The sequence below is a fragment of the Canis aureus genome, chromosome 33 (genome assembly GCF_053574225.1).
Source record: "Canis aureus isolate CA01 chromosome 33, VMU_Caureus_v.1.0, whole genome shotgun sequence".
NCBI lineage: Eukaryota > Metazoa > Chordata > Mammalia > Carnivora > Canidae > Canis > Canis aureus.
Window position 1 is genome coordinate 23302501 of NC_135643.1, and position 20534 is coordinate 23323034.

Sequence of the window (20534 nt, forward strand, 5' to 3'; positions counted from 1 at the left end):
ATATGACACACAAAATATGTGTTAATCTACTATTTACATTACTGGTAAGAATTCTGGTCAAAAGTAGGCTATTAGCAGTTAAGTTTTGGGGGAGTCAAAAGTTGTATGCAGATTTTTCACTGCATGGTGGGTCAGCACTCCTAACGCCTGCATTGTTCACAAGTCAACTATATTTTATTTGTATTTTTTCAAAATAATTAGAAACAACTAGTTCTTGATTCAAATGATTTTTCATTTAAGCATCACAGTCCTATTTAGTGAGAGGATTACGAACTTACATCATTGTCTGTTCTCTGTATATAAAATCCTAAAACTAGCCTTAAGACATAAATACTAAATCCTCAAAACCCACTTTTCATTTCACATCTCAATGAATTGCTATCTACCTTTTTGTTGGTAGTCTTCTAGGACTGCCCTTTAGTGGAGGCCCTCCTACCTGGCATAAGATTCCTTCACTTTTTTTTTCTGCCAATGCCTCAAATGGTCCATTTTTCTGCCTTCTTTATTTCCTCAAAGCCATGAGAGGACTATGCCATTTGACATGATCTTAGATCCTTCAATATAATGGAATAACAGGAATTAACAAATGTAAATTCTGAGCTTAGTAAGTGTTAAACACTGAGCCAAGTGCTTATATTTTCTTCCACAATAATCTTTAGAAAACACTACAATCTTAGTTTTGCAAAAAAAAAAAAAAAAAAAAACTGAGACTCAGTGTGGTTTAAATAAGCCAAGATCACATAATTAGTAGAATTTGAAGTCAAGTTCATGCTCTTCTTCCTATATGTACTTTGCTGTTTCTGATTATGCACTAACATTTACATGTGGGAATCCGAGTCCCTCATTTAGGATGCAGAAATATGCCCATGAGAATAAAGCCAATAAATAAAGTATCCAAAAAAGATCCTATTCACTGACTTTTTCGTATGGAAAAGGAATTACATCTGCTAGAATTAGATTCAGCTGCATATGACAAACCCAAAATAACAATGGCTTAAATAAGATAGAAGTTGAAGCCTCTCTCATAGAAAATAAATCAAACAGGGTAATCCAGATTTAGTATGGCAATTCCACAAAGTCATCAAGGACTCAGACTCCTTTTAGCTGACTACTTCCTATTCTCTACTGTATGATTCTCACCCCAAATGGCTGTCAGAGCTCCAGCCATTATAACTGCATTCCAGGAAGCAGGATGAAGGAATGGGGGTAGAGGGATGTGTTATCTCTCTTTTTAAAGGCTATATCTCAAAGCACCACTCAATACTCCAATATCTTCCTACTAGACAGAACTTAGTCACACGCACTCACCTGGCTATAAAGGGGGCTGGGAAATGTGCTCTCTGGCTGGGCAGCAAGGTGCTCAACTAAAAACCAGAGTTCTATTATTACTGAAATGGAAGGTATTAATGAATATTCAGGGGAAACAAGGAGAAAAAAGGTTTCCTTTTTGAATACAGGACACTGGATTAGGTGATGAATTCTACCAATGGGGGTGTCACTGAATTTAAACAATCCACCATGGGATCCCTGGGTGGCGCAGCGGTTTGGCGCCTGCCTTTGGCCCAGGGTGCGATCCTGGAGACCCGGGATCGAGTCCCACATCGGGCTCCCGGTGCATGGAGCCTGCTTCTCCCTCTGCCTGTGTCTCTGCCTCTCTCTCTCTCTCTGTGACTATCATGAATAAATAAATAAAATCTTTAAAAAATAAATAAATAAATAAATAAATAAATAAAAATAAACAATCCACCATGTTCTAAAGTTCTTCTAATGTCCAGAGGTCAAATAACCAAATAGAGAACACAGGTGGACAGGAGAAAATGCAAATGTTGGTAAGTAATCAAATCTGAAAGGTGCTTCAATCATTAATCTAGGCCCAAGTACTTATATGAATTTACAACTATCCTCAAACATGTTTTAGTTACATTGGTATTTAAAAACACTATCAGAAAATTTGTACATCTGTAATTTGAATGTCAGTAGACTTCCTTAGTCCCTGATGCCATGCACAAGGCAGTCTTTTCTCTTTCATGATGAAGCATTTGAGAAAAACACATGCATTAACTTCAAAAGCACTAATACCCCCAAAAAGTTACTTTTTGCAAAAGATTTTTTATTTTTTTCACAGACAACAAATGTCTTTGAAATTGTCTTTAAATATTTTTTCCTTAATATTCCACTCATGGCATTTACCCTACCCTCCTCTCAGAAAACTTCCCAACTTCCCACAATCACTTTATATAATCCAACTGCAGTCAGTGAGACAAAGCCTGCCAAATAATCCTCAAATAAAACTAGATCATGTGTTGTCCCTTAAACATGGTCTTGGGGCTTCTTGTCTCAGCATTCCCAACCATCCATGCATGCACACATACACACATGCAACCCTGCGATTTCTTTAATTGTAAGGTGATGTAATTTCAACTAATTCAATCCATAATCAAGATAGTAAAGTTTTTCCTTAAATTTCATGTATTTCTGAAAAGTTAGTGGACAAATGAATTTCCCTGTCTCCCTATGATCTTAAATACTAGACTAAACATTCCCTGCCTCTGCAAGCTCTCTTTATATGGTTCCATTCTATGCATTTTAGTGTATTCAGTCATTCTTTATATTAGATTTCTAAGGATTGTGGCTCAAAATTTAATGTAGAAATAATGTCATATCAAAATATACATGATATAATAGTATTACTTGTCATATCACATAATATTTGGATACTGGCAATATTATCAGCGCCCTTTTAACAAAATCAGAGGATCCTATTTAACAGACTGCATTTTTGTGGATTTAGGTCCATCTGATGATCCACCTGGGTACAGCCCCAGTCTCTTTAGAGAGGCATAATGTATAACAGTAGACTTCAGAACCACAGTCTCTAGGTTGAGATCGCCATGTCAACATTTATAAACTGTGTGACATTGAGCAAGTTATTTCCTCTGTGACTCAGTTTCTTTTATCTGTTAAAATGGGGATAATATTATTACCTACCTCTTGGAATTGTTCTGAAAATTAAATAAGTTAATACATGAAAAACAATTTTGAATAATACCTAATACATATAACTATTAAACAAGTGTTCTCTATTGCTACTTCTCACTGTCTAACAAAAGTTTATTGTAGTAAATAATACATTAAAGCCATTTTGGGATACAAATCACCCACTAAAAGTAATAGCATACATGCATGTTTTAGAATAAATATTGAATCTGTATTTTAAAGAAATGGATCTGTAAAACATAAACCACTGAATGGTATGAAAAAAGTTCAACTACTGAAATAACCTCTGAACATTTGTTTATAAAAGGCCTGGCCTCACAAAATACCAGTACCAACTAAATTATTCTCTTAAATAAGTTTATAGCACACTGAACAAAAGGAACTTCAACTATTAAATATTTTAAGTAAAAATAATATTTTGTGAAAAAAATCCTAAAATTATGAAATATTTTTTAAAGAAATCATGGAAAAAAAAGAAATCATGGAAGTGGTAAGCAAACAGGCTTTATTAATTATGTACTTAGATTTGGGTCAACTTGATAAGAGGTAGGCATCATATTCACCTATCCAATCTTAAAATAAACTATTAATCTTGGAACTTTATTAAAATTATTAGGTTTATTTTTATTTTTTTTAAAGATTTTATTTATTCATAGAGATACAGAAAGAGAGAGAGAGGCAGAGACATAGGCAGGCGGAGAAGCAGGCTCTATGCAACCTAGGGAGCCTGACGTGGGACTCGATCCAGGGTCTCCAGGATCACGCCCTGGGCTGCAGGCGGCACTAAATCGCTGCGCCACCAGGGCTGCCCAGGTTTATTTTTAAATATTGTATTTTTTGGGAGATATATATATGTATGTGTGTGTGTGTATATATATATATATATATATATACACACACACACACACAGTACTGTAATAATTGCTTTTTGTATATCAGTACACAGCACTAAAATAAGGATATGAAGTAGATGCCAAGAAAGGAAATATAAGAGATGTCTTCCAGCAACAGAGTCATTAAAAGATAGTTTAAGATTTGATAGTTCTCTTAAAGTTATGGTCCACAACCTTATGCTTGAATATAAGTTAATAGCATTTTGTTTTTAATGTAAATATAAAATCCACTATAAATTCCAAAAGAATTTTCATAGTCCAAAGTTCTGCCCACTATATATTACTACTTGCACACAACTTTGCACAAAAGGACCTAAAATCTAACAAATGCACAACGATAATTTGGAGATTCTTTTTCCAAACTCTCTATATTGCTAAATTTTTCCACACAGGCTTCTACAGCTCTCAAGGTATACTAGGTCCATTTCTGCTTGACAAGCAACCTCTTGACTAAAAAGTAATAAATAAATAAATAAATAAATAAATAAATAAATAAATAAAAAGTGATAGCAAATGAGAATATAATAAAGAGAAAAAATACTTTTTAAAAAATTGTATTTATTTATTCATGAGACAGAAAGAGAGAGAGAGAGAGAGAGAGAGAGGCAGAGATACAGGCAGAGAGAGAAGCAGGCTCCAGGCAGGGAGCCGGACGTGGGACTCGATCCCGGGACTCCAGGATCATGCCCTGGGCTGAAGGTGGCACTAAACCACTGAGCCACCCAGGCTGCCCCAGAAAAAATATTTTAAAAGCAAGCACACATTGAGAAAATTTCTTATGAGCTGCTAAGCTTTTGAAAGCAAAGAATTCTCTCTCAGAATTACATCAGATTGAAAAAAGCTGCCTGGCTTAAAAAGGAAGAACAGAAGAGAAAATTATCTTATCCTCCTTCAATAATGGGTGGCCCCCAAAAAGAATGAGAAACAAATTACATTATTATTTTTAAAAGCTCGTGGTATGTTATTTAAAACGTGACTAAGGTTATGGTCTACTGATATTTAGCTGTTAGGCATGACTCCAAGGAAAGGCTACTAATTAGTGGAAGAGTAACTCACACCCATGAACATCTGTTATGTGTTCATTAATTTCAACAAATCTCTAGACCAGCTACAAGTCTTAGTATTCAAAAGTACACAACAATCATCAAATCTAAGAACAAGATCAGGAAATAGGATTCTGTCTTACAGAAACCACTGAGAATTTACAAATACAAATTTGTAGTACATTAAAAAAAAAATCCAGAAGTAATTTATCCTAAATGTGATTTAAAAAGTTTACATTTGAGATTAGATATTAGCATTAGGGAGGCATTCCCTATAAGCTACCCAAAAGCAGCTACCTTGAAACATAATCAAGTGAAATTTATTTGTCAAATTACACAGTTTATTGAAATTAAAACAGTATAGGTGCTAAAGGAAGGTGTTCTGAAAACAAATCAGCATGGCCATAGAATATTTTCAATGGTATATTTAAAAAAAAAGATATAATGTTTCAATGTGTTTCCTGCAGTGGAGACGGTTCAGATTCCAGATGATTGGTCATGGTTTTAGGAAGGAAATTACTTGTAGTAGAAAAAGGACAAGTTTCAGACTACAAGAGCTTGACCAAATCATGACACATCACAGCTATTCCTTCATTTTAAGCTTGATTTCAACAAGCAATATCCTAATTTGTAATTAGGTTGTCATTACTTTGTCAATAGGCAGGCCTGGATATAAAGACTGATCCAAGGGGGATAGGCATAAGATCTAATCAAAATCTTTTTAGAGGGATCATATGAATTTTGATATATATGGGTGAGGCCTATTCTGAGACCTCTAGTGAAAGACCATTTAAGTCTAGATTTCCTGGTGGGTATCTTTCCTCCAACATAAATAAAGCCTGCATGATTTAAAAGCCAGAGAAGAAGAAAGCATCCCAGAGGGGTAAGGAATTCCAATTCCAATAAATGCTATTTTTCATGAGATTTATGCTATTTTCTATCAAAAAACTCTTATACGGTGGATATGATTTGTGCTTTTATGTCCATCAGTGATCTGTGTGATCCAAAAGATTCCATTTTCTCACCTATATGTCACAAATGATAATGCTTATAAGCAAACTCCAGGACAGCACAGCTACAGAAATAAATATGTTCATACATATTATTTTTGTGCATTTATAACTCAGAATTAAAAAGGAGAAACACAAATCTATTGGTACAACTGACACCTAAAAACAACAACAACAACAACAAGAGTTCAGAAACTACATATATTTATTTGAGAAAACAAACACAAGAGTATTTCACAGGTGAATTAGAGCTAGGTGTTCCTTTGGCAGCATTATAATATCACCAAAGCAAGAAAAAGCAATTCTTACCCTACAGGCTTAAAAATATCAGCAGGGACCAAAAAGTCCATCAGTGGGAGGAATGTCATTCCATCTTCAGTGTTGAATACAATTTATTTTTAATTTTCTTTCTCTAAGTTTTCTTCCCAAAGAAGCTAACTATAAAAGGACCAAGGAGCTGGGATCATTTGTTGTTGTCATCTGGCAGGAAAACGAGGGAATCCTTCCAAGGATACCAAGTACCAGTGTGAACTAGCCCCCAAGATGGGAATATCGCAATGAAAACAAAGGCAAGCAGCTTGGCACCAAGGCTGCACAAAGCTTCAAAATTAAAAGGAAGAAAATTTAATTTTATGCAGGAAACAGAAAATTGAAGAGTCAAATGGTAGAGTTCAAGTGCCAAGAGAAAGGTGTTTTTAGCAGCAATACTCTGTGAAGAAAGGGGAAAACCAGGCCAACCAGAAAGGCAGCTGTTGCAACAGAGGATGTCTTAAATGCAAAGACCATTTATAGTCATTTCCCCTGCAGAAGCTTGGCCCTCTCCCCCAAACCTGATTAAGAATAAGAAATCGTTGTTTCATTTGTCCTTTAATACTTCTGACTCAGAACCCTTGTCAAATGAGCTCTTTTGAACACATTTTGACTTTCAGGTTAAATGTTAAATAAATAATGTAATAGTCACTCTCTTCACATAGCAACTTTTCCTAGGCCAACAAAAACACGCCTAATCTTGCCCATAAAAAAAAAAAAAATAGATAGCACAGTCTATTCCAAATGCATGCAACAAAGAAGTAACATATTTAGTTGATATCACAACTTTGAAGAGGGAGACATTAAAAGACACAAAAACATATTACTGCAGAAAATTTCAATGTTACTATTACCTGATTTTTGCTACATCTGTCATATGTATGCACCATATATGCATACAAGGTATTTGATTAATGAAAAAAGTATCAATAATGAGTGAAAGGAGAACATGCAGTTCTCCCTAAGACCATTAAGCTCACACTTCCACCACACTTTGGTCATCTGTGAAATAAAGGTATTGGGCTAAAATGTCACCTTGAGCTCCCTTGCAGTATCCACCTTTGATGATTCCAATATTCCAGTGACCCCAGGTCTATTGTGCCAGCCTTCTAATCCGTCTGCCAGATTTCCTCCATGTCTACAATCATTGCTCAAATGAAGCCAAACCATAAACTGCTACTAATCTAATGAATAGCTTTAAAAATACTCAAACGTGCTACTACAGGGCTTTGGGGAAAGCAATTATTTTAAAGACAAAAATGTGAATTTTTTCAGTCCTCTTATTTAAGGAATTTAAAGTACTTCAACAGAGCTCTGCTGCCGCCACCGCCACGGCTACTGCCACCACCACCTGCACTGCAACTATGCTACCCTATACCACCATCTACTTCCCTGTTCAAAGGCGCTGCAAGGCCATGCACATGCTGCTGGCTGACCAGGGCCAGAGCTGGAAGGAGGAGGTGGTGACCATGGAGACTGGGATGAAGGACTCACTCAAGGCCTTCTGTCTGTATGGGCAGCTCCCCAAGTTCCAGGACAGAAACCTCACCCTGTACCAGTCCAATGCCATCCTAGGACACCTGGGCTACTCCCTTGGGCTCTACGGGAAGGACCAGCAGGAGGCGGCCTTGCTGGATGTAGTGAACGATGTTGTAGAGGATCTCCACTGCAAATACATCCTCCTCATCTACACTAACTACGAAGCAGGAAAGGAGGAGTATGTGAAGGCACTACCAGGTTACCTGAAGCCTTTTGAAATGCTGCTGTCCCAGAATGAGGGGGGCCACGGCTTCATCGTGGTCAACCAGATCTCCTTCGTAGACTACAACCTGCTGGACTTGCTGCTGATTCAACAAGTCCTGGCCCACAGTTGCCTGGACTCCTTCCCCCTGCTCTCAGCCTATGTGGTATGCCTCAGTGCCAGACCCAAGCTCAAGGCATTCCTGGCATCCCCCAGAGCATCAATGGCAACGGGAAGCAGTGAGAGTTTATGGAACCCTGGGTGGGAAGCTGGTGGGCTGCCTGACATCCTTTCTCCTTGACCAGTAAAATTTTCAAGTGAGAAAAAAATAAAGTACTTCAACAAACTCAGGTTGTGTCTGTATGTTAAGTATTAACTGCCCTCCCTCTTTCAGTCAAGGGTGGACTGATTAACCCACTTACCCACCGTAATAAGGAAGAAATGGAATCAGAATATATGCCTGAACAGCAATGTGTCCCTGATCTAAATTAGGGATGCAGTGTTCCTGAACAAAAAATCCCATTTTAACCCTAAAGAATCTTTCAAATGGTAAAACCGTTACAATAAGGGTCTATGCTTTCACTTACAGGCCACCTTTACTTGAGGTATGGAATATTTACAACAGTACTGTCATCAGCAAAAACATAGCGCTTACTAGGTGCCAGACATTCTTCCAAGTGTTTATGAATATATCGATCCATTTAATCATCTCAACAACTCTACAGGTAGGTGCTATTATTACCCTGTTTCATGATTAGAAAAATGAACTACTGAGGCACATAATTAGCTTGCCCCTGGTCACAGTACATAAGCAGCAGAGCTAGCATGCAATGCTGGTAGTTTGGCTTCAGAGCCCATGCTCTCAACCACTCCACCATATGGAAGTCAGGGTAAAGAGCACAAAAATACCCATCTCTTTCCACTGTTCAGTTTCCTTCTGCTACTTTGTTTGGCTGCATTTACTAAAGCACTCAATACAGCTAAATGAACAAAATTTGTGCCTGGAACTAGAGATACTGACTTAAGGAAAAGCAAACGTCCATGTACACACAGGAAAAGAAAATTAAAATACTTAGAATCTCATTTAGAATAACCTCATGAATTTATTTAATGATCTTGGTCCAGTTTTTATACATTTTGTACTTCATATCTCCCTGCCTCCCTCTGTGTAATTCTTCACCTGAAGGAAAAAAAAATGCAACAAATATAGACAATAAATTTTTCTTTTTTCATCCCCTAGTGCCAAGAACAGTGAAGTTCAGTCCTGCATCAAAGGGAATTATTTTCTGTAGAGTCATCAATTAATTACCATCACCAAAGTAAGTGTAAGCCTAGAATTTCTTTCATATTCAATTCTCATTTATATTGATGGCATCATTTTGAATATGATTTGCGAAATGAGATTCTTTGTTCAGAGTAGCTGAAACAGAATGGACACATACTCCAGTCTTATTAAACCAGTGCATGGCTCAACATAAGCATCATCTGGGAGACTTACTTTTTTTTTTTTTTTTTTGAGACTTACTTTTAAAAATGATGCTGGGGCCTCACCTGAAGAGCCTAATTCAATTGGTCAGGGATAGGTCTGAGCATTAGTAGCTTTGTAGCTTTAAAAATTTCCCAGGTGACTGGAATGTGCAGCCACACTTGACAGGCACCATTTAAATGCTACTCAGGGCTTGTCAAACTTTAATATGCACATACATCACCTAAGGATCCTACTTAAAATGCAGATTCTAACTCAAAAAAGTTCTGGGATTTGGCCTGAGATTGTAATTCTCCCACACTCCCAGGCCATGCAGATACTGCTGGCCTATGGACCACACTTTGAGCATCAACCTTCCATTCCTCCATTAGTAACTTACTAGTATGAAAGGTGAAAAGGGGTAGAAGGGATATTACAATTTAAGGTAATTTGTATATTTTACTTCTATGTAAAAAGATAATTATTTTTAAAAAGTAACTTGAACCCACAAGAAATGATTATATAACACAGGGTTCCTGTGAACTAAGTGAACTTATATGCATGAAGCATGAGGGGCTGTTCCTAGCCCAGAATCAGAACTCAATAAGTATTATCTGTTTTATTACTATCTTATTCATAAATGAGCAGCAAATGATGACCACCCATATCAAAAACACTCATCGCTTGGGGCAGCCCCAGTGGCACAGCGGTTTGGCATCGCCTGCAGCCCAGGGCATGATCCTGGAGACCTGGGATCAAGTCCCACGTCAGGCTCCCTACATGGAGCCTGCTTCTCCCTCTGCCTGTGTCTCTGCCTCTCTCTCTCTCTCTCTGTCGCTCATGAATAAATAAATCTTTAAAAAAAAAAACCACTCATCGCAGATACATAACTTGTATTCTGGAAAAATATGGCCTCTACTTGTTCAGTCTTCATATTATGTAATTATCCCTTATACTTAAGATTTGGAGAGATAAAACATTTGCTCTAGAGCTGAAATCTGCATTATTGATACCATGGTATCTGGGAGCAGCTTTAAAACACTTCAGTGAAGAAAAAGAAAAGAAAAAAAAGCATAGGGAACCAAATATAGTGAAATTTGGTATGTCAGTGCTTATTAACCTATATACGGCGTGAACTGCTCTTCTTTCACCTTCTATGAATGCTCGCTATCCTTCAAAATAATTTTTAAATGTTCTGTTTTTGGATCTCAGCTTCACCACTGATTAGCTCTGTGATGATGAACAAGTAACTTCTCTGACCCACAGTCTCCTCTTCAGAAGAGGATGCCATATTAATCACCATATTAATTACCTTACAAGGGTAACTACAGGGATTAAAGGAAACAGCATTAAAAATAAATAAATAAATACATACATACATACATACATAAATAAATAAATAAATAAATAAATAAATAAAATAAATCAAGCAGGTCACATCATAAAGATAAATTTAATTTTAACCCAATAGACCAATTTAAAGAGGAGTAAAAAGAATGGCAAAGTGTTTCTAAAATGGAAACAAGCAGGGCTGTGAAGACAGAAGAGGGTGTGCCATCACCCTACCATCCTAGTGCTTTTCATTACCTCTTTCTTAACATTCTAGACCAGATTCCATCAGAAATAGCAAGAAGTATGGTGTGCCTGGCTGGCTCAGTTGGAGAAGTGCGCAACTCTTGATCTCATGGATGTGAGTTCAAGACCCACGTTGGGTATAGACATTACTTAAATAAATAAGACTTTAAAAAAAAAAAAAAAAGAAGAAGAAGAAGAACAAGGAAGAAAGGGCGAGCAACAAGTAGCATATAGTGAATTCTCCAGAATTCATATCCTGAGAGAAATGCATAAAAAGGTTTCCTTCATGACAACACAAATCAAATAAGGGTGACCTATAGACAGACACCACTTCTAACTGCTTCACTATTGCCCTGACTACAAGTAACATGGCTTTTCCTCCTACTCACTCCCTTCATTTATGAAAATCTCTGAACAGTAGCTGGGGATAGCAGTGCAGGAGGAAAGTAATGTCTTGAATACATGCCAAATAATCAAAAGCAAAATATCACTTCTGGTGTTATCTCCTCATAGGACAGAAGTTCAAATAAGAGCAGATGGTACCTTTATTACCTGTAATGTAATTACAACATGATTATACAATCATTTAAAAATATCCATTATTGAAGATAATTCCATGATTCCAGAAAGAAATAATTCATAAAACTTCAGAGCTGGAAACTTCGCACAGAAGTATACAATTTCATAAAACACAGTTTAGCATAAAAGTGAAAGGAAAAATTATTAAAAATAGTGTACTAAAAACTTAAGCATATTTCCATTTTTTAAGAATATGTAGAAGCAATGTCATACTGAGTCTCACTTGTGTCCATTCCAATTGACTTGTAATCAAATACTGTAATTCAATGGGACTCAGAGGGACATGCCTCTTCTCCATAAGAAAAAATTCTACAATCTGGAACGTACTACAAATATATTAGCCTCCTTCATTATTCAAGAAAGAGTAAAAATAGGTGAGTTCAGAAGTTGTATTTACTAGGGAAATCCTCAAAAGAAGCACTCTTGGGATGCCTGGCTATCTCAGTGTCTGAACATCTGCCTTTGGCTCAGGTCTTGATCTTGGGGTCTTGGGATCGAGTCCCACATTGGGCTCCCCACAAGAGAGCCTCTCTCCATCTGCCTCTCATGAATAAATAAATAATATCTTTTTAAAAAAGGCACTAAGTTAATCTTCTACTTCACAATTACACTCTTAGGATACAAATGAAAGCCATACTTAAAATGCATATTTATTACATATTGCTCACGCAACTGGAATGCTTAGTCATTGATTATTTTACTTACATAGTCCTTTTTAAATACAGATTTACCTGATACTTTTTCCTATACTAATAGCATTCAAATTATCTATGTGTACAGTAATAAACTCCAGGCATAATCATATCTTAGTACCAGTTTCCTTAAAAGGTAAGGCTTATTTCAGGCAAGGTCTAGGCCAAGGATTAAAATAAACATACATAGCAGAAAAATTTTAATATATATTTTGGTTTTTTTAGGCCATGAAATGCCTTACACCTCAATATGTATAAATTAATAACACAAGAATTGTCAATAAAATGCCCTAGTTGTACTGGCATCTAAGAATTAAAGTTATCTACTTTTTTTCTTTTATGTGTTAATGAACTCTTTTAAGAAACCACCAAATAAAGGTCATATTTGAAGTCTAAGGTTCACAGAAATGTCACAGGGGGAAATAAAGAAAGGAAAAGGAAATACGAACCCAAACTGATTCCAGCAGGGAAGAAATTTTCCCACATATAGAGGTATTAGCCATGAAGCAAGGGACAGCCACAGGCCTCAGAATGAAATTGAAGCGCCCTGAATTTACAGACTCAGGGAATCAAGGCAGGGTGCTAAATCTTCCATTCCACCTGAGCCTGTAACTGCAACTAATTGAGCTGCAGGACTTCTCAAAATCAGTCAAACCAGGTTCAGTTGGATAAGATGTGTGTTCAGTAATCATGTGAACAAATATATAAATTTACTTAATCAACTGCCTCAGAGAAGTATCAAAATTCTGAATCTGAATCATCACCCTTTCCTTTAAATAATTACAACATCACTTGAAAAGTGTAACTAGGCTAGTCCCAAGCATTTGTCATAGTACAGAAGAGTTATAAGTGGTAAATGAAAAATTCTGATCTCAAAATAATTTGCATTTGCATCTAAAATGTCACAATGAAACCACATAACTCCCTCCTCAAAATGTTTCATGTGACGTCTCCTTGAAGTGGCTTTCACTTTAGCTATGTGTGGCTTCCTTTATTTGCTTTAGTGACAAAAATACGAAAATGAATATAAAGCAGCAAAGTCTCTAAAACAAAGGCCAACAATATACACAATAGCTACTTTTTCATAGTTTTGATTACAGGAAAAACTCAAGGTCCAATAAAAATACTTTCTTTATGTATCTCACAGCATTTCTTCTTATGTTTTATATTAGGTTGTCCTGTAACATCATGATTAAGTCATTAATCCCAAGTAAAGACTAGTTTACAGTCTAGTCCCACTGTTTGTGAGCCCTGGATATACATTTCTAAAAAGGAAGCAGAAATGCATGTCCCACAAAAGTGCCAGATTTTTCTCTCACAGAAAAAGCCAATGATAATATACTAAAATGACTGCCAGCAGTAACAATATTTTATATGAAAACAAATCCCTAATAAAGTCTATTTTCTATCAACTCATTGATGCTACCTAATGAATTTGACTTTATGTGCAATTCAACATACTGTTATGGTGGTAAAGGCCCAGAATTTCCAGTCAACACTGTTGGAATCCAAATACTGGCTACACTACTTACCTCCTGTGTGACCTTCAAAAGGTACTGCATCTCTCCTAGCCTTAGAGTGACTAGAAGGATAAAACTATATAATGCATGTACAGGGCATATACATTAATATTATTAACATTTTTAGAATAGAAATCTCAAAAATATATAAAGGTACTTGATTATTTATTTATTTTGAGGAAGATACTATGAAGAAGAAGCAAAGTACCTGACAAGTTAAAGTATTCTCTTCAAAAATAATTGCAATGTAATATATGACAAACCATATGCCAGCAATAAGTATACCAACTCTCTAATTATTATGTCTGGAAAATTCAATCTTCTACTGCCTAAAATGACAAAAACTTAAAATAAATCTCAGGGTAGGCAAAAGCATTGAACATTTAAAAAAAATTATCATTCCAAAGTACGGTCATAGAAAAATACACTAATTAGGTAAGGAAAAGATCAAGGACAAGCAATTGTTCAAGCACTCCCCCTTTTTTTGTACAGAAGCCATAAGCTTTTTATTAACACAAGTGGGACTTTCTCCCATGTTATGTATCCAGAACTTTAAATAAAGATTTGTAAACTTATTCATCTAAATTGGCTTCAAAAATGCATTTGGTTGCCAGTTTTAAGTAGAAGGCCTAGAAAAATCTAGTAAGGACAAAAACTTGGGCAAATAACTAAACAGAAGAAGTAAAAGAATCCAGATGTTTTTTAAATAAAAGATCTAAGAAGGCTAGAACCAGAGGACAAGATAAACAAGATTTAAATCAGACTAAGGTATTCCTTTAAAGGTTGTGTTTAGAATTGTATAAAGCAACTACAAAATCCAGAGTGAAGGAGACTTGGCTTAATAGATTTGTATGAACATGCCTGGGGAGGAAGATGAACAGGTCAGGTATTCCATTCAGTTGAGAGTACTAGGAAAAAAATAATCCAACTTGAACTACATTAATAAAAAGTGTATTAGAGAGGGAGAAAAAGAAGTACTAACATCATTATGCCTTTGTGATGAACAGGTATATCTCTTCCAGTCAATTTGCTAAAGGGGAGGGGAGACTATGATTAATTATGTGCCAGGCATCATGCTAAGCACAGGGGAGATGAAGCTGATAAAGCCTTGTCCTGGATAATTTAACAAAGAGAAAATTTTGTTGTGAATATTTATGATATATTGTATACACAAAGTATAAGAAGTATGGCACACAGCTGTGCCTGAGGATATCAGAAAAGTTTTATACAGAAGAAGGACAGGATAATGAGCAAGAGTGTTCCGTACTGGGGTAAAGCAAATACAAAGCTATGGAAAGTATCATTGGGATTTTTCAGTAGTTCAGTTTAGTTCAATCAACTTTATATAGACCAAACACGCATTCAGAATACACATATAAATAAAAAATGTTCTATCTGCTCTCAAGAACTTGTATTTTAATAAACCGCAGAGACTTAAATGTGACAAATGCTGTATTAAACATATTTTCAAAATTCATGCAATAGGGGTCAAATTCCATAATATATAAAGAGTTCCTACAAACCAGTAAGAAAAAGATCACCAATCAAATATGAATTAGCATAGTCAGATGTTCATTTTCATTTTTTTCAGATGTTCATATTTAAATGATTCCTCTAGTGACAATATGGGAAAATTAAAAGAAGAGACAAGTTTGAAAGTATAAAGATTAACATTGGGAGGCTACTGCAACACTAGATGAAATATTTAGAAGACCTGAACTGAATGACAGGTTTATTTAACTGGATGGATAATGATAACACCAACCAGGCTAGGAAACGCAGAAGAAACACCCCACATTATTTTCACCATACCCATTCACAGCAACTGTTCTGTGTAGAGTTTGAGAGAAAGCTCCAAAGAAAAGACTAGGTTACAAATATAGATGTGTTACTCATCAGCCTATATAAGCAGTAGTCAATCCTATGTGTGTAACAAGATGAAATTGTCTAGAAGAACTTGTAAAAAAAGAAAAGGAACATCAACATTTAGGATTCAGTCGAGAGGAGCTGGCAAACAAGTCAAAGAGGAAATCTATGAAAGCCAATGAAGAAAGCATTTTAAGAGGAAAGACGAGGCCCATTATGTCACATATCACAGAAGCCAACAACTGGACAGTCATTGGTGACCTTTGCCAGTCTCAGAGGCAGAGGATCTCAAGCTGAAGTGGATTTGACAATGGGTAGGAGATGAGGAATACTTTAATGCAGGTTACTTCAAGAAGCAAAAGCTTTGATTTCAAAGGAGCTGTCCAACAATTAAAAAAAAAAAAAAACTACAATGTCTAATATGTATTAAGGGCTCTTTTTGAGCAGGCAGTAAGCCAGGCATTTCAACTATAATTCCTCTCACAGTAACAATAACCTTGCAAAGTTAATACTATGATTTCCACTTTTCAGTAAGAAAAATGGGTTCAGGGTGTTTGTTACATGGCTTCCCCATAGACACACAGCTGGCACACAGAGAAAACAGGATTTAAACGCAGGTTTTGTCAAACTGTAAGCTGTTCTTTCCACACTCTGATGCTGCCTCTTCACTGCTGTAAATATCCTGGGACAGGTGGGGTCAGTGGGGGTGATTAACCACTTAATAGGAAGGTTGGTGTTTTTTGTTTTGGGTTTTTTGTTTTGTTTTGTTTTGTTTTGTTTTCTTTGGAAGATAGTTGAACTAGTGTACTTTTAAAGCCTCTTCCACCTTCTACAACCCAGGATACACCTTGCTCACAGGTGAACTATAAAAGCTACAGAATTCCACATATAAAGACTCATCACTCCTTCTGTAGTTCCTTTTATACCATCCTCATTTACAAATAAGCCCATATCCTATCATTGTGCTTATATATAATACATACAGAAAAAATAATAGTTTCCATGTGTTTCTGTCAAAAATGAAAATACAATCTATGAAGACAGTTAATCACTCCCTTCCCCACACTCCACAGCATGTTGCATCTTCTGCTATTAAAATAATTACCACTTACATTCTGATTTGCCACACACACACACACACACACACAGGATAACAACCTTCAGAGACCACCTACTTTATTTTAAGCCCCAACACAAAGAAGAGAGCCAGGCAAGTAATAATACATGAATGGACAGGATAGAAGGATGGATGGGTAGATGAGTGGCCTGATAAGTGAAGGAAATATTATTTTTTCAACAGCCATTTTATACTCAATAATGGATTATTTAATCCATTTTCCAACTGTGATATTACAATTAAATCACATTTGAGGGGAACAGATAGAAAATTGAGTGACACAAGAAGATGGGATATGAATTCTTCAAAAGGACACATGATAGTTTACTCTCAGAAAGTCTCCTGAAATGCAGATTTTTTTTCTTGAATTCAATACTATCCAAAGGCCAAGAAAAATTTAGTCAATTCACCAAAGTATTTTTTAAAGATCAGTTACTTATGAAACTTCTTTCAAAGGTGGCCACACTCATCCTAAATAACTACTCATGGAATTTTGGGCATGACCCCTGGGAGATGTTCGAGGAGAAAAGGTTGCACAGAGCACTCTGAAATCACCCGAGGTGTTTTCTCTATGGGTTTCAAGATCTACCCAATCTACAGATCTGGCTAGTAAAGGTATACTCTCTAACTGCACCTTTCTGTCAAGATGCACAGGATATTCACTTGCACAAAACACAAGCATGCATGAATCCAAATTCTAGTAAACTCTCCTCAAAAATGTTCATTGGAATACAGCAATCACTGCCACAGATTACAATGATGTATCACTTCCACTGTGATTAAAAGGTCCATCAGAAGACCAAGAAGACTGCAGGTTATGCAAGATGCCCACCATGACATCTGCAGCTCCATCCTTTCCTCTCCTGCATGAAGAAACACATCAGAATGTAAGTAAAAGTCATATTTTGAGGTCAAATGTTAATCCACCCCAGTTTATATATAGATATTTTAAAGTAAGTCACTTGCAAACTTCTGTATGTTGTTTTCAGTAGCTGTTAATACCTCACAGCTGAGCGTAACACAGAAATGTGTTGTGACACCATAGTTGGAAGGCACTGGCCCCTTTTAGGCCTCAGTGAAACTTAAACTAGTTATCAAATTACAATAGAAATCACTGGATTAGCCAAACTCGATGGCCTTAGGAGCTGTTTATCAACAACCTTCCAAGACTGGGTGGCTGGCAGAGGAGGCAGGTTTGGCTTTAGACGAGTGGGGTGCAGAGCTGCCTCCATGGTATGATTTGAAAAATAAACAAGGGACTTGGCCTGTCCTCAGTTACCATGCTAATATAGTCATGGTGTCATGTTATCATGCTGTACCAATACTACCAATAAAAGCAAGTAAAATGAAAGCAACACCTCCAGAAAGTCACTATTAAAATGCATCTGCTATTCAGGTTTTCTGGAAAGCTCTACATATAGAGCAAGGTAGGTATTTGATGCCTCAGAGCTGCAGTAGCAGGAGTTGATGAATGGGATTGAAGGGAAGTTCAACAGGAAGGGCAGAAGGAGTAAGAGCATCATGACAGTGTCAATCCTCACCCAGCCAAGGGACATCATGGGATAGATACTAGGCTGGGCCCACGAGTAAGAACTTGAGTTTCAAGAAGTTTAAGGGTCAGCATAAGGACACAGAAGACCAAAGCAAAGTGCTTTGGAAACCAAGCTCAAAAGTGCTGGAGGTTCAATAAAAGATTAGCGAAGATGTACTTTTACTCATTTCTCCATTTTCCAAAGACCTCAACAAACCTACATGGTTTTAAAGGAAGGGTACAGGGCCAAGGAAGGAACCAGAAATGCCATGTGGGGAGTGGCTAGAACACTTAAGAACATGAAAGCTGTCTTTAATATCAAATAAGCTCTCTTGTGAAAGATAAGGCCTATTTTATGGAACTTTTAATAGTCATAGAAATAATGACTGTGTACCCCGGAGCATTAGACTGATGTCAACCCCAAGTAAACACTTTGGCAAGCAGAAATGGCCAGGTGAGAGCAGGTCTTAGTAAGTAGGGAGCTCCTGCTCACTAGATGTGTTCATGAAACAGTGGGGTTACTGTCCATCACAGAGGCTGCACAGGACATTCCACATTGAGGATGGCCTGAGCTGGATCACTGCTGCACCTTTCAATTCTATGAGTTTGGTTGGTTTCTTTTGCTTTGATTCAGACACAGCGAGTGCAAGAGAGAAAAGGTTTCCTGCTCATCTCACAATCCCTCTCACTAGTACAGAATCAGGGTAATGGCTCCAGGCCAGATGAGGAGTTGATTTCCAAGATCTCTTCCAGCTTCAAAATTTCTCAATTTTAGGTTTGTCACACTTACAACCCAAATAAATGAGAATCGTTTATTCTCTCCATTCAAAAGATCCCCCATAATCCATACCAGATCCCCCATAATCCATGCCAGTGTTAAATGTCCATGACTCATTTAAAAAAGTCACCTAATCCCAGATGCTTCCAAGCAGTATATTCTCTTGTTCAGGTGATAGTGGTGCTAGAAAATGTATGAGTGTGATCCACTGGAGAAAGAGACTTTTTAATACCTAAAAACTATAAATTACCACTCAACCTTTTCTTATTCAGACTGAATAACCTTTCAGTTACTGTCACAATTTTAAGTTCTCTAATCACTTGGGAAAGGGGGAGGAAGGTTTTGTTGTTGTTGTTGTTGTTTTTTCCTTTTCCTTTTTTTAAGACACTGTAAGTTTTCTACACCTATTTCTGAAAGTCCATGTGAATGAGACAGAATATTCTAGCAGAATTCTGACCAGAGGTGAAGGCAACAGAGAGATCCCTCCTGACTGCTGAATGCAAATTGGCAGAAGTTGACAAAGATGTGATTTTATGTGGGAAACTAGTTTCCCTAGCCTTCAACTCCTTCAAGGAAAAGTATTTTTGCATTAGGGAGACAGATAAAATCCTAGCCCATAAATGGGAGCTTGGAAGCCCTGGCAACTTGCTTTAGTGGTGAGGCATATAAGTTCGGGCTAGCAGGCCAGTGGTCCTTTGTAAGAACCAAGTTGACAGCAAGTGCCTCACCATACTTCCTCCCAGTTGATGTGGATTCCAGGGCTGAACTTTTATAAAAAGATTCAGCACACAAACGTGCCATCAGGAGAGCTGACTCACAAGCTGGCTGTACTCACATGATGTGCCTGATTTTTTATTAGTATTATACAGACATCCCTTATCTAGGCCTGCAGTATGTTCTACATCTCTGTTCTGATTCCTAAATGTATTAACTTTTATTCATTCACGTTTGTGTATTTTTCTAAGCAAGCAATTTTTCTAAGCCATTATATTTAATTCTGAAGTCTAATCTGGGCCTCCCAGAGGCTTGTCATAGTGGTTCTCCTTCAACTTGGTATCATCACCAGTCCTCCTGAAGAAAAACAAACAAAAAATCACCTACCTTTGAGAAACTCAACCTATACCCCTTTGACTGACAATGACCCACTGAAAATCAAGCACACCCTGGGTAAGCCACTCCCAACAGTTATGCTTCTGCAGGCTGTCTACTAGGCAAAAAATATATAACCTCAATTAACAAAAGAAAGTATTTCAAAAACTCAGGTGAAAAAACCCTTCTACGTGATTGGCACTTATGAATCAAGAAACTCACCAGAAGTTTGTGAGTTGATTTAGGATTCACAAAGTTTCAAAACAGAAAAGAACCCTATAATTTAAAAGCTCAAATCCCTCTTACTTCTTATCTGTTATTTTGTTCAT

General features: G+C 36.8%; 1 protein-coding gene and 1 pseudogene across 3 annotated transcripts in view; one reads left to right on the forward strand and one right to left on the reverse strand.

The window, feature by feature from the left end:
* PPP3CA (protein phosphatase 3 catalytic subunit alpha) overlaps nucleotides 1-20534 on the reverse strand; it is a 308774-nt gene that overhangs the window by 279579 nt on the left and 8661 nt on the right. The gene's annotated exons all lie outside the window — the stretch shown is intronic.
* On the forward strand, nucleotides 7578-8294 carry LOC144303924 (glutathione S-transferase P pseudogene; annotated as a pseudogene).